The sequence below is a fragment of the Trichechus manatus genome, unplaced genomic scaffold (genome assembly GCF_000243295.1).
Source record: "Trichechus manatus latirostris isolate Lorelei unplaced genomic scaffold, TriManLat1.0 scaffold00018, whole genome shotgun sequence".
NCBI classification, from domain to species: Eukaryota; Metazoa; Chordata; class Mammalia; order Sirenia; family Trichechidae; genus Trichechus; species Trichechus manatus.
Genome location: NW_004443954.1, coordinates 2,460,842 through 2,476,287, shown reverse-complemented (window position 1 = coordinate 2,476,287; position 15,446 = coordinate 2,460,842).

The following is a 15,446-nucleotide window of genomic DNA, read 5'->3' as shown; positions in this document are numbered from 1 at the left end:
GGATATATTATTCTTGGCTGGCAATTTTTTTCTTTCAGGATTTTATATATGTCATCCCATTGCCTTCTTGATACTTTGTGGACATGTGCAAAGATTTTGCACGTTTTTATTAGATTTATACTAGAAATTTGATGTGTTTGGTGCAAAATTTAATGGTTTCTTTAATTTTTTTCATTTCTAATTGTACATTAAACAACCATTATAAATATACTTATTAATGCTAATTCTTTATGTATAGATTCTTTTTGGTTTTTATGTACACAATCATGTCATTTGCAAACAATGTTCATTTATTTATTCCTTTTCACATCTTGTAATTTTTATTTCCTTTTATAGTGATATTGCATAGGATAGGATATCTAGTCCAAGGTTGAACGGAAGTGATGATATCAGATACCCTCACCTTGTTCCTAGTCTTGGAGGGAGGTTTTTGATATTCGTTATTAAATATGGTGTTTGCTGTAGGCTTTTGGAGATACTCTTTATCACAGGAATTAGACTCTCTTCTATTCCTAGTTTGTGAAAAAAAAATTATCATTGAAGAATATTGAATTCTGTCAAAGAGATTTTCTGCATCTACTGAGATCCTCATATAGTTTTTCTCCTTTCTTCTGTCAATGCAATGAACTAGATTGATTTTTCCTGAACGTTAACCCTCCCTTACAGACCTAGAATAAACCCTACTTATTTCTGATGTATTGTTTGTTTTATGATTTCATTTGCTAATGTTTTGCTTAGGAATTTTCAGCTATGTTCTTGAAAGAAATTTATCTGTTGTTTTCCTTCCTCATGATGTCCTTTTAAAGTTTTAGAGTAAAGGTTCTGTTAAACTTATAAGCTGAGTAGGCAATTGTCCCTTCCTTTTTTCTTCTTTCAAAATGTCTGTATAGAATTAGTGTTATTTCTCCAAAAATCTTTGGAAAAATTCCACAGCAAAGCCATCTGGGCCAGAGTTTTATTAGTGTGAAGGTTTTTAATATATTCAATTGCTTTTGTAGATATCAGGATAACTTAAACTTTCATTTATTTTCTATCAGCTTTGGTATATTTTTATTGTTATTTTTCCACCTGGGTAATATTCTTCCATTTCGTCTTAATTAAAGAAAAACTAACTGGGACCATATTTCATTATACAAAGCAAAAAGAAAAAAAAAGATATCAGCAGGGTATTTTAGCAATAGATAAACTTCCATTTTTTACTCTGATCAAAGGTTTTTATTTCCTACTGGGATATTATATTAATTAAAATGAAAATACTTTTTGATAAAGATTATTAGTAAACCAAGTGTTTCATATCTCAAAAATACGGAAGCAACATAACTCTAACAAAGCCCAGTTTTTTTTTCTTTTGCTACTAGATGATCTTAAGAGTACTTTCCACCATTTCCTGCATTATCTCTATTCCTTTGGTCACACTTCTTCGTAAGGTTGAAATCCTTACCATAATGAAAAGATTTCTAAGCAACTAGAAGTTGAATTAGTTTTAAAATTCTTGCCTTCATTGTTTATAAAAATTTCCTTGAAAATACTATACTGTATCTATTGCCTATGCCTTGGCTGCTGTCTAGAATTTCAGATAGTTTTATAACATGTGCATTCATTTTTCTCCAATATTTAGATCAGACATAGACAAAGCCTATAAATTCAGTCTAGTTATTTCAAAAGAATTAATACAAATTTCAGCCCCTCCATAAATATCACCCCAGGTTGAAAAATCTCTTCAGCATTATTTGCCTTTCTCGCCTTAGAAATGGACTCAGAGTAGAGAAAACCACAGGTAAACTCCTAGGGTTTCATACCAGCAGTGCTGGTGACATGAGGTGAGGAATAATAGTAAGGGCAACATTCAGGATCTGGGTCAAGATTATTAGTGAGGGCCTCACCGACACAGATGGAGAGTATCTTGTATGAAGCACAGGAGCAAGGAATACACAGGCTGCCTTTATTAGGAGTTTGGTTATACAAGCTCTGGGCAGGCCCCCGTGTTTTGTGGCTATCCAGGCAACCCATCTCACGTCGTATTTAACGAGGCCAGATTGACCAAGGAAAGCACTGACAACTGGGTGCTTTTCATTGCTAATCCTGGCCCTGACTCACAACATGACCTCTCCCAGTGTGTTTCTTCAGCTGGAAAGTGCAGATAATAATAATGACCTATTTAACAAGGGATGTTGTGTGGATTACCAGTTAATAACATGTTTCACAAGACAAGGCAGCATTGAGTTTGCAAATACTAATAGAAAGTTTTGCCACACTGCAAAGTAAACTAGGGCTTCTCTTGAAGAAAACCCAATAAACCAGAACATGAACATACAAAGCAGTTGAAATGAGGTGAGTTTTTGCTTGACAGATGAAGATCCAATTTTCTAAAAGGATACTCCACTGTTTTCCTTTTGATAGTCAACTCTCCTTTGTGCATTTAAAAGCTTTTATAAAATTCACCTATACCTAGTCTGTTATTTTAGTGTTTGATGTTTAGAAAGCATTTTTTGGTAGACTTGGATGTATCTTTATCCCCCTCCAAAAGTAACTATGCATAAAATTTCAAATATCATACATTTGTCACCCATAAATAATCATGAGGCTTCTGTAAGCTCAACTTGACACATATAAACCCTTTTGTTCCTTTGGTTGCTACGTGGTGAGTAATTCTTGTGCTGCTTGAGGAAACTGTGTTAAACTTAATAAATTTGAGTTTATGCATAGATGTCTGGTACTTTGTGATATATCTCATCAGGTTATAGACTTTTGATAGGTCAGCACTGAGTCAGCTTACTTGCAGGCAAAATGACATATGTCTGCCAAATTAGTTCTCCGTGTAATGCATTCCACTTGTTTTATTATCAACACAGAAGAAGAAAAGGTAGAGGATATATATACAAAAGAACTATGAGTCACTTTAGTTAAAGAAAATCAAAAGACTTCCTCCCACTAAAAGTACTTACTGAATTCTGGGGCTCTTGTTGACGTTGCTGAAGCAATGTCACATACAATACAAGTAATTATGCTTGCAAAGGGAGTGGCAAAAAAAGAATCTTGTGTTTAGTAAGGATTGTTAAAACAATTTGGAAAACATGAAATGGACTGACCAGGCAGATTGTGGAAATTCTGCCCAGGTTGTTGACAACGGATTTTTTTTTCCTTAGTTGTTTTTATTTCACTTTTTTAAAACTGTACTTTAGATGAAGGTTTACAGAGCAAATTAGTTTCTCATTAAACAAGTAGCACGCGTATTGTTTTGTGACATTGGTTGCCAAGCCCACGACGTGTCGACACTCTCCCCTTCTCGACCTTGGGTTCCATTACCAGCTTTCCTGTCCCCTCCTGCCTTCTCGTCCTTGCCCCTGGGCTGGTGTGCCCCTTTAGTCTGGTTTTGTTTTATGGGCCTGTCTAATCTTTGGCTGAAGGATGAATCTTAGGAATGACTTCAGTACTGAGTTAAAAGGGTGTCCAGGGGCCATACTCTCAGGGTTTCTGACAATGGACAATTTTTGTCTTTTTGTAAGTTTAAGGGAATTTTAATGGCAAGCTGAAAGGATTTATATAATATATATGTTTTATTTGATCTTTACAAATAATCTAACTCCAAACATACCAGTTCACTTGACCTTTATAACTTCCATGAGTGATACCAAGTGTATATAATCCTTTTATATAGGAGGAAAGAGACTCAGAGAGTTTGTTTGTATTTTTATTTAAAAGGAAAAAAATGTTTATAGACCTTTACTCACAGTCACACAACTCATTAGAAATTATACTAAAATTATCTTTGAAATTTCAGTTGAGTTTTTCCCCTCACTATGCCATATTGCTATCCATTTTTTGTTGTCTAGATTACGTTTGCTCATTCTTCAATCCTTTTGTTCTACTACCTTCCTTCTACCCCTTGGCAATAAAGAAAGAAAGATGATGGCATTGTATAGAGGTGGTGAGGAATTAATTTTTTTGTTGCTGTTGTTGTCAGTTCATTAAAATGTCCCACCTAGAGTCAGCTATTAGTTCTCAAAAAACAACATAATTAAGGAAGACCACACAATTGTATAAAAAACTATGCTGCTCTTAGTGATTAGCTGCTCATGCATTGATTAGCCTTTGCAACTAGAAAATAATCTTGGGACAAGATTCTTGCAGAAAAGTTTCTACCGGAGCATAAATGACATAATTTTGAAATTAATTTCTGCTGAGAAATAATTTTTAACCTTTGACTAAAGTAATGCTTCACTCCCATTAAACTGTAAGTGCATTGAGAGTAGGGACTTGATCTAATCCACAACTACTCTCCCATACTGTCTACAAAAGTGTTCAGGATTTTCTGCATAATTTTGGGATGAGTTTATATAAAAATAAGGAGGTAAAAAACTTTTAGCAGAAGGTTTTCCTCAAGGACCACCACACGAGTTTCATCCCTCTGATCCTGGGCAGGGGTGTTTGGGGACCATATTCTCTGGACCTATATCGTCCACAGAATCAGTTAACATCACTCCAGGCCAAAGTCTTCCCCTGCCCTTCCATCCTTTCATTTTCTTTTCTCTTTTCCTTCCATCCCTCCCTCCCTCCTTCCCTCCTTCTTTCTTTCCTTCCCTCTTTCTTACTTTAGGAGAGGATAGTAACTGAGATTCTTTAAGTCTTCAGTAAATTGTGGCCACAGCAGTGTGCTCATACAGCGAACTCTACGGCCACGTATGGGGATACATCGGTGCCCTGGTGGAACAGTGGTTAAGACATCGGCTGCTAACCAAAAGGTTGGCAGTTCGAATCCACCAGTCGTTCCTTGGATACCCCATGGGGCAGTGCTACTATGTCATATGGGGTTGCTATGAGTTGGAATCTACTCGATGGCAACGAGTTTTTTTGGGTTTGGGGTATGTCACCAGTTGGGGGCTGCTACTGACATCTAGTGGTCAGAGGCCAGGGATGCTGCTAAACATCCTACACTTTAAAATATAGCTTTCCTGCAGAAAAGAATTATCTGGCCCAAAATGTCAGTAGTGCTAAGGCTGAGAAACATTGGTCTAGAGTGAAAGAAATACCAATACTTCTTCTATTACTTAACTGAATACTAAAAAAAAATAAATGTGCCATCATAAGTAAAACATATTTCAGATAACCAGATGAAATTGTTGTTTATATTAGCTTCCGTTAATAATTGCAACTGTATGACATAGACATTTGAGATGGTTTAAGTTATATGATCACAAGTAAACCAATCTCATATTTCATTATCTTTAATCGGTGGATATTCCTATGCTTTAGTTTGAAGAAATATAGATATACATCTTTGATGGCTGGCTTCACTGAAGTACTATGGAAATTAGGTAGCACACAATCCAGCAAAATGTCATCTTGTGATGACCATACCTGTCATAATATCTCTCACACTCACCAGCAGTATGATCTTGCTTGCACACTATCTTTGATTACATCTGTAAAATATATGTACTAGCATCTCATTCATAGAATTTCTGTATTATACAAGAAAATAATGTAAACAGCAGAGTACATTAATTAGCATATTGTAAGCACCCAAAATGTATTAGCTATTATTAGTAGTAGTATTGTTATTATTATTCACTAGCATTAGTTCCTTTTTACTTTTAATAGAATTTTGCCTGCAATTTACTCAACCGTCACCAGATGTCGATGGTGTTTTATTATGATACACAAAACAAAATCTCAGGCAAAACTGATAGAAATATACCAGGGATACAACAGTTCATCTGATGAAAAAAGAAACACTATTAAGACATCAGAATAAGCATCTGATTATACTCTGTGTCTTAGGCTGGGTTCTCTAGAGAAGCAAAACCAGTAAAGTGTATTAATATATAGAGCGATTTATTTCAAGGAAACGGCTCACAAGATTGTAGAGACTGGAACATCCCAAGTCCATGAATCCGGATAGAGGCTTCTCCTGATTCACGTAGCTGCAGGGGCTGGCAAACCCAGGATTGGCAGGTTGGAGAGAAGGGCTCTTGCTAACAAGCTGTAAAGATTGATGAATCCCAAGATCAACAGGCAAGACGGCAAGGCTTCTCCTGATTCACATAGCTGCTAGCGCTGCAGAATCCAAGATCTATAGGTCGGAGAGCAGGGCTCTTGCTCACAGGCTGTGAAGATCCACTAATCTCAAGACTGGCAAGTAAGCTGCTAGCTCAAGTTCCAAGAACCAGAGGTCAGACAAACAGGAGCCAACTGCAGGATCCAGAGCAGGCAAAAGCCAGAACGTCCACTTATATTCAGATGCAAGCCATGGGCCCAAGGAAACTCCCTTTCAACTGATTGGCTACTCACAGCAGATCCCATCATGGGGATGAACATATATAAACACTGAGAATCATGGCCCAACCAAGTGGACACACAATCTTAACCATCACACTCTGTCTTAGTTTCCTAGTGCTGCTGTAACAGAAATAGCACAAGTGTGTGCCTTTAAAGAACAAAAATTTATTTTCTCACAGTTCAAGAGGCTAGAAGTCTGAATTTAAGACACAGGCTATAGGGGAACTCTCTCTCTCTGTTGACTCCGAGAGAAGAGCCTTATCTCCTTCTCCGTAGCCCCAGCATTCCTTGTTTCTGTAGTGATCCTCACGTGGCATCTACTGTAGCCTGTTTGTGCTTGCTTGCTTCAGTTTACCCTGCTTTTTTTTATAACTCAGAAGTGATTAGGTTTAGAACCCACCCTACACTGACACAGCCTCATTAACACAGCAAAGAAAACTCTATTCCCAAATGGGATTACATCTACAATTACAGGGGTTAAGATTCCAACACATATTTTGGGGGGACACGATCAATCCATAACGTACTCTACTAGAAAATGAGACTTAATTGTCATGTTTTCTATTATTTTGCATACCTTGTATCAGTGGTGCATGCCTGCTCCATCATTTACTTAGTTTCTAACGGCCACGTGTCTTGCCAAGTATAAAATGACATTTTTTTTTAGACAACTGGGGATGATATTAAGGCATTATTTTTAATTTGTTAAGGGTGATAATGATGTTGTTATGTTAAAATGTACTTATTATTTAGAGCTACATTTTGAAATATTGATAGGGAAAATATGAGACATCTGGATTTTATCATAAAATGCTCCAAAAATGGAATGGGAGTCATAGATGACATAAAACTAGCAAAATATTGGTAGTTATTGTAGTATAATTACTGCATGAGAGTTCATTGTATTATTCTTTTTACTTTTTTGTATGTTTGAAAAATTTCATAATAAAAAGTTAAAAAGTAGTATTTATTGATCCAAAGTAAAAGAGATATCTCAAGAAACCACTAACAAATGGATGTGATCAATTTTAAAGCGTTAGAAGCATAGAGCTTTGCCTTCTACAATGAGCACATCCTACTGAAATGCTGCACTAGGTTAGCTTGTTAGGTTAAGAAGTTATTACCTTAGTTATAACCTTTAAGGATTACAGAGAAGTTGATCAATGATATCAGAGGAGGTAAATTTTGATGAAAATGTGAAGGAAGTCAGTTACGGGGTCTGTCCAGAGAAGACGTCTGGGTGTAACACTAACCAGAGTCATATGATTGTATCCGTCTCCTGGGAGGGCTGAATGAACAAAGGGAAGTGCGGAGAGTGGGAAATGCATCAATAAAGGTTTATTGCATCATAATTTTGTTCATGTCCACTGAACAAGATTAAGTGTATTTGTGGTGATTGTGTGTACAGTAAAGCAAGAGAATCATTTCTTAAGCAATTGATTATTAACTCAAAGTCTATATAAAAATGATTAATAGCCCCAACATGTTATAATAATGAATTTCTAATCAGATAAATAAAAAGGAAATTACAAATAAGAGTCCTCTAAGGTAAAAGAATGGAAGAAGAATGATATGCCTGTAAATAATACGGCTGTATGGGGATGATTAGACACTCAACAGTGACTCTTGTGTGTATCACAATAAATGACATTTCTACTTTTAAAAAAAAGTTTGTCTTGACTAATTCTACCTTAAGAGAATCACAAAATCTAATACACTAAATTACATTTGCCAATGCTTGGCATAGTTTCTGGCATATGAAAACTTAACAGATATTTGCTGAATGAATGAATGAAAATAAAAATGACATTGTCTTAGTAATCTAGTGCCACTATAACAGAAATACCACAAATGGATGGCTTTAACAAACAAATTTATTTTATCACAGTTTAGGGGGCTAGAACTCCGAATTTGAGGCACCAACTCTAGGGGAAGGCTTTCTCTTTCTTTCCGCGCTGGGGGAAGGTCTTTGTCTCTTCAGCTTCTGTTTCCTGGTTCCTTGGAGATCTACATGTGGCTTGGCATACCTTCCTCCGTCTCTGCTTTCTTTCTTGCTTGTTTAATCTCTTTTATAGCTCAAAAGAGATTGACTTAAAGACACACTCTACATTAATATTGTCTCATAAACATAACAAAGAAAATCTAATCTCAAATGGGATTTTAACCACAGATCTAGGGTTTAGGAATTACAACACTTACTTTCGGGGGACACAATTCAAATTCAACAGAATGCAGAAATTATCAAACAATATCATTAATATCACACACAAGTACAATTTTGCTGACGATAATTCAAAAATGATTGCAACGGTACATTGACAGGGAACTGCCAGAAATTCAGACTGGATTCATTGCTGTTGTTAGATGGCCCTTGACTGAAAGAAGGGAATACCACAAAGATGTTTACTTGTCTTTTATTGACTCTGCAAAGGCATTCAACTGTGTGGATCATAACAAATTATGGATAACATTGCCAAGAATGGGAATTCCAGAACACTTAATTGTGCTCATGAGGAACCTGGACATAAAAAAAGAGGCAGTCATTCGAACAGAACAAGGGGATGCTGTATGGTTTAAAATCAGGGAAGGTGTGCATCAGGGTTGTATCCTTTCACTATATTTATTCATTCTGTATGCTGAGCAAATAATCCGAGAAGCTGGACTACATGAAGAAGAACGGGGCATCTGGATTGGAGGATGACTCATTAAAAACCTGTGATAAGCAGATGACACAACCTTTCTTGCTGAAAGCCAAGAGGACGTGAAGCAGTTACTGATGAAGATCAAAGACCACAGCCTTCAGTACGGATTTCACCTCAACCTAATGAAAACAAAAATTCTCACAACTGGACCAGTAAGCAACATCATGATAAATGGAGAAAAGATTGAAGTTGTCAAGGATTTCATTTTTCTTGCATCTACAATCAACGCCTATGGATGCAGCAGTCAAGAAATCAAACAACATATTGCTTGGTCAAATCAGCTGCAAAAGGACTCTTTAAAGCGTTAAAAACCAAAGATGTCACTTTGAGGACTAAGGTGTGCCCGATCCAAGGCATGATATTTTCAATTGCCTCATACACATGTGAAAGCTGGACAATGAATAAGGAAGACTGAAGAAAAACTGATGCCTTTGAATTATGGTGCTGCCGAAGAATACTGAATATACCATGGACTGCCAGAAGAACGAATAAATCTGTCTTGGAAGAAGTACAGCCAGAATGTTCCTTAGAAGCGAGGATATGATAGTTCGTCTCTTGTACTTTGGACATGTTATCAGGAGGGACCAGTCCCTGGAGAAGGACAACATGCTTGCTGAAGGAGAGGGTCAGCAAAAAAGAGGAAGACCCTCAACGAGATGGATTGACTCAGTGGCTGCAACATCCTCAAACATAGCAACAATTGTGAGGATGGTGCAGAACCAGGCAGTGTTTCGTTCTGTTGTATGTAGGGCCAGTTAAGAGTGAGAACTGACTCGACAGCACCTAATGACAGCAACAAGAAGAAGCATGGCCTACTTTATCTTTACTTCAAGACTTCACTAATTCCTTTAAGAATTTTTTGTTTAATCATGTTGGAATATATGAAACTCTGATTACAAGTTACTTTTACATCTCATACTCTGGATGCCATAAAAGCAGTGTATGATGCTTTATTTTCATATTTATGAGTAAAGCAAAGATACGTAAACTAAGCAAAGGACAGAGATCTATAGTTCCAAGCTCTATGATTTAACTGAGTTTATAAAAAACAATAGAAAATAAATTAAATACTCAAATTCATTGTACTTCAGTTAAATACTTGGGTTGCGTTTTTTGCTTTTATTAATAACTGAAGAAGCTATGTAGAAGTTAAAGAGAAATGAGATTTGAACCTATTGCTCAGCACAGAATCCATGAGTTGTCCACAAATCATGCTTAAATTTATAATTTAGAAATAAATACATGGATTTTAGAAATATCCCATAATTTAATTTTGAAAAGAAAAGAAAAAAAGTAGAAGAAAACATAGAAGATATACCCAGTATTACTGCTGAGTGCTTCCACTCGGAAGGAAACGCCACAGACAACGGATCTATTCCATCAGTAGCTTTCTTTTAGCACTGGATTCCTTGTTTAGATTCCTCAAATGTAATTAATTACATAAACATCTGGGTGTCAAAGGAGTTTCTTAGAGTCAGTAGGTATTAAAGACCAAAACTTGATTTTTATTTAATCACAGATAACATTTTCAAATCTATTTTAACTTCCCTCAGCTCAACAATGACTAAATATCAGAGAAGACTTTTTTTTTTTTTTAAATCATATCCCTTGTCTGGAACAGGAAATAGTATTTAGTTAAACTTTTGTAAAGTTGACCAAAGAGAGCAAAAAAATGAAAACAAGCATTGCTATAAAGAAATCCTTATATAATGTTCTATCAACTAGAAACCGCTTCAGTTTTGATGTAGAGAAAAAAACAAAACCAAACCCATTGCTGTCAAGTCGATTCCGACTCATAGCGACCCTATAGGACAGAGCAGAACTGCCCCATAGAGTTTCTAAGATGCGCCTGGTGGATTCCAACTGCCAACCTTTTGGTTAGCAGCTGTTGCACATAACCACTATGCTACCAGGGTTTCCTCAATGTAGAAAGAGAATGTAAATATTGGTCCCCTCCCCACTTTTCTTTTTTACCTCCCAGTAAATGTGTATAACCAAGTGAACGAGACCGAACCCAGTATTGGCATTATGTGAGTTTGTCTTTAAAGTGTACTCAGACAATATAATTTCTTAATAATTATTGCGCTATATATATTTAACAATGATGATTGTAGAATTATAGAATGTATAGATAGGGTTGAAGAAACTTTAAAGATCATTCTGACAGGAAGCTACATGGTATGTATCTATGAAACATATTTCTTTTTCTTTAAATTTTTTTTATTGTACTTTAGAAGAAGGTTTACAGAACAAATAGTTACTCATTACACATATTGTTTTATGACATTGGTTAATAACCCCACGACATGTCAACCCTCTCCCTTCTTAACCTTGGAGGACCTTTTTCTTTTGGTGAAAATATACACAGCCAAAGATACACCATTTCAAAATTTTCTACATGTACACTTCAGTGACATCGATTACATTCTTCCAGTTGTTCTGCTGTTCTCACTATCCTTTTCCAAATTATTCTATCATCATTATTTTCAACTCACTGCCCCCAGGCTTCCTATCAAAACTTTTCAATTGCTGTTGTCAATTTGATCTTACATAGATAATTCTTCTTCTTTTTTTTTTTTCTTTTTTGTACCTTAGATGAAGGCTTACAGAGCAAATAGTTTCTCATTAAACAGTTAGTGCAGATATTGTCCTATGACAAAGGTTAACAACCCCACAACATGTCAACACTGTCCCTTCTCAACTTTAGGTTCCCTATCACCAGCTTTCCTGTCCCATCCTGCCTTCTAGTCCTTTACCCTGGACTGCTGTGCCTCAGTCCCATTTTGTTTTATGGGGCTCTCCAATCCCTGGCTGAACGGTGTACCTCAAGAGTGACTTCATCACTCAGCTAAAAGTGTGTTGGGGACCCATACTCTCAGGGTTTCTCTACTCTGTCAGGCCAGTAAATCTGGTCTTTTTTGTGTGAGTTAGAATTTTGTTCTACATCCTTCTCCAGCTCTGTCCAGGACCTTCTGTTGTGATCCCCGTCAGAGCACTCAGTGGTGGTAGCAGGGCACCGTCTAGCTGTACTGGCCTCAGTCTGGTGGAGGCCTTGGTAGCTGTGGTTCATTAGTTCTTCGGAATAATCTTTTCCTTGTATCCTGTTCTCTTCATTCTCCCTTGCTCCTAAAGGGATGAGACCAGTGGAGTACCTTAGATGGCTGCTCACAGGCTTTTAAGACCCCAGACGCTACTCACCAAGATAGAATGTAGAACTGTGTTACACCAATTAAGCTAAATGTTCCCCGAGACCATGGGCCCCAGAGCCATCCGCCCAGCAATTCAGTCCCTCAGGGAGTTCGGATGTGTCTATGGAGCTTCCATGACCTTTCCTTGTACAAGTTGTGCTGGTTTCCCCAGTATTGTGTGCTGTCTTATCCTTCACCAAAGTTACCACTTATCTATTGTCTATTTAGTTTCCCCCCACCCCTCCCATCCCTCGTAACCAACAAAGATTTTTCCTTTTTGTGTGCAAACTTTTGCATGAATTTTTACAGTAGAGGTCTCATACAATATTTATCCTTTCGTGATTGACTTATTTCACTCAGCATAATGTCCTCCAGTTTCATCCATGTTATGAGATGCTTCACAGATTCATCATTGTCCTTTATTGTTGCATAATACTCCATAGTGTGTATGTACCATAGTTTGTTTATCCATTCATCTGTTGATGGGCATCTGAGTTGTTTCCATCTTTTTGCTATCGTGATCAGTGCTGCAGTGAATATAGGTGTGCATATGTCTATACATGTGATGGCTCTTATTTCTCTAGGATCTATTCCTAGGGGTAGGATTGCTGGATCCTATTGTATTTCTATATCTAGCTTTCTAAGGAAGTGCCATATCATTTTCCAAAATGGTTGTATCATTTTGCATTCCTATCAGCAGTGCCATAAGAGTTCCGATCTCCTCGCAGCCTCTCCAACATTTGTTATTTCCAGTTTTTTTGATTCGTGCCAGTAATGCCAGGATGAAATGGTATCTCATTGTGGTTTTAATTTGCATTTCTCTAATGGCTAGTGATCACGAGCATTTCCTCATGTGTCTGTTGGCTGTTTGGATGTCTTCTTTGGTGAAGTGTCTCTTCATTTCCTTTGCCCATTTTTTAATTAGATTATTTGTCTTTTTGTTGTAGAGGTAGTGGATTTTCCTGTAGATTTTAGAGGTTAGACCTTTGTCTGACTTGTAATGTACAAAAATTTTTTCCCAGTCTGTAGGTTCTCTTTTTACTCTTTTGGTGAAGTCTTTTGATGAGCATAAGTGTTTAATTTTTCGAAGATCCAAGTTATCTGACTTATCTTCTGGAGTTTGTGTGTTGATGGTTATGGTTTGTATCCTATTAATGCTGTGCATTAGGGCCTCTAGTGTTGATCGTATTTTTTCTTCTATGAACTTCATAGTTTTTGGCTTTATATTTAGGTCTTTGATCCATTTTGAATTCATTTTAGTATATGGTGTGAGGTATGGGTTCTGTTTCATTTTTTTGCAGATGGACATCCAGTTTTGCCAGCACCATTTGTTAAAATGACTATCTTTACCCCCTTTGATGGACTTTGGGCCCTTGTTGAAGATCAGGTGACCGTAGGTGGAAGGATTTACATCCGGGTTCTCAATTCTGTTTCATTGGTCAATGTATCCGTAGTTGTACCAGTACCAGGCTGTTTTGACTACTGTAGCTGGATAGTAGGTTCTGAAGTCAGGTAGTGTGAGTCCTCCTACATTATTCTTCTTCAACAGAGCTTTACTTATCCGGGGCTTCTTCCCTTTCCATATAGAGTTAATGATTAGTTTTTCCATCTCTTTGAAGAATTTTGTTGGTATTTGGATCGGGATTGCATTGTATTTGTAAATTGCTTTGGGTAGAATTGTCATTTTCACTATGTTGAGTCTGCCTATCCATGAGCATGGTATGTTTTTCCATTTATGTAGATCCCTTTGGGTTTCTTGCAGTAGTGTTTTGTAGTTTTCTTTGTATAGGTCTTTTACATCCCTGGTTAGATTTATTCCTAAGTATTTTATTTTGGGTGGGGGACTATTATAAATGGTATTGTTTTCCTGATTTCCTTTTCATGGTTCTCTTTATTGGTGTATAGGAATCCAACCAATTTTTGTATGTTTATCTCATATTCTGCTACTCTGCTGAATCTTTCTGTCAGTTCCAGTAGTTTTTTTATGGAGTCTTTAGGGTTTTCTATGTATAGTATCATATCATCTGCAAACAGGGAGAGTTTAACTTCTTCATTACCAATTTGGAAGAACTTTATTTCTTTTTCTTGCCTTATTGCTCCAGCTAGACTTCCAACAGTGTTAAATAGAAGTGGAGGTAAAGGGCATCCTTGTCTTGTTCCTGTTCTCAAGGGGAATGTTTTCAGCCTCTCTCCATTGAGAATAATGTTGGCCATTGGTTTTGCATAGATGCCATTTATTATGTTGAGAAATTTCCCTTCTGTATCTATTTTATTGAGAGTTTTTATCACGAATGGGTATTGGACTTTGTCGAATGTCTTTTCTGCATCAATTGAGATGATCATGTGATTCTTTGCTTTCCTTTTATTTATGTGGTGGATTACATTGATTGATTTTCTAATGTGGAATCATCCTTGCATACCTGGTATGAATTCTGCTTTTTGCTTCAACTCTTGGATAATTCTGAATACTAGAGATTTGAATTCTCTATCAAGTAGTTCTAGTGCCTTTTCTTCCACTGGTAAGTCATCTGGTGTTTTATTTTGGACGCCTTACTGGAACCATCCTGTCATGTTTCTGTATATGTTTTGATATTGTCTGCTGTGTTTGGGGCATTCATTGTTATTTTCCTTATCTGTTGATTGTAGATTTGTTTGTTTCATCCTGCCTTTTTGTTTTATTTGGTTATGTCTGAGCAGGCAGGCTGTGCGTTCTTTGTTGTTTGCTCGTCTATGGGCACAATACTTTTCACCTTCTTCTCCAATGGGCAGGTCAGTCACTCATGTATGGTACAGTAGGGCAGGTCCAGCTGAAGGGGAGTTACTGGGATTGGTTGTTTGTCACATGTACTAGGGTCGACAGGGTGGACTGGGAATCAGTGCAGGGCAGGTTCTGGTAGGCCGTGCCTGTGCTGCTTGGGAGTGTGATGTCCAGTGTGCAGTGCAGATAGACAGGAAGGAAGGGGGAGATTGTGATGTGTGGAGCTAAGATGTGTATGGGAAAGAGGAGAGAGAGGAGAGAGAAACAGGAGCCAAAAACAAAAAAGAGTGCTAAAGAAGCTTTCTATTGGAGAGGAGAGATGAGAGACAGACATGCAGAAAAACAAAAGTGAAAAAAAAGGGTAAAAGAAAAAAATGAATAAATCGAGAAACTGGAAATGTAGAAAGACAAAAGGAATAAGAAAGAGAAGAAAAGAAAACAACGAAACAAAAAACAAAAACAAAAACAAAAAAAGAAAAATGCCTCCAGGGATGTTGCTGTGTGTCTGTGCAGAGAAAG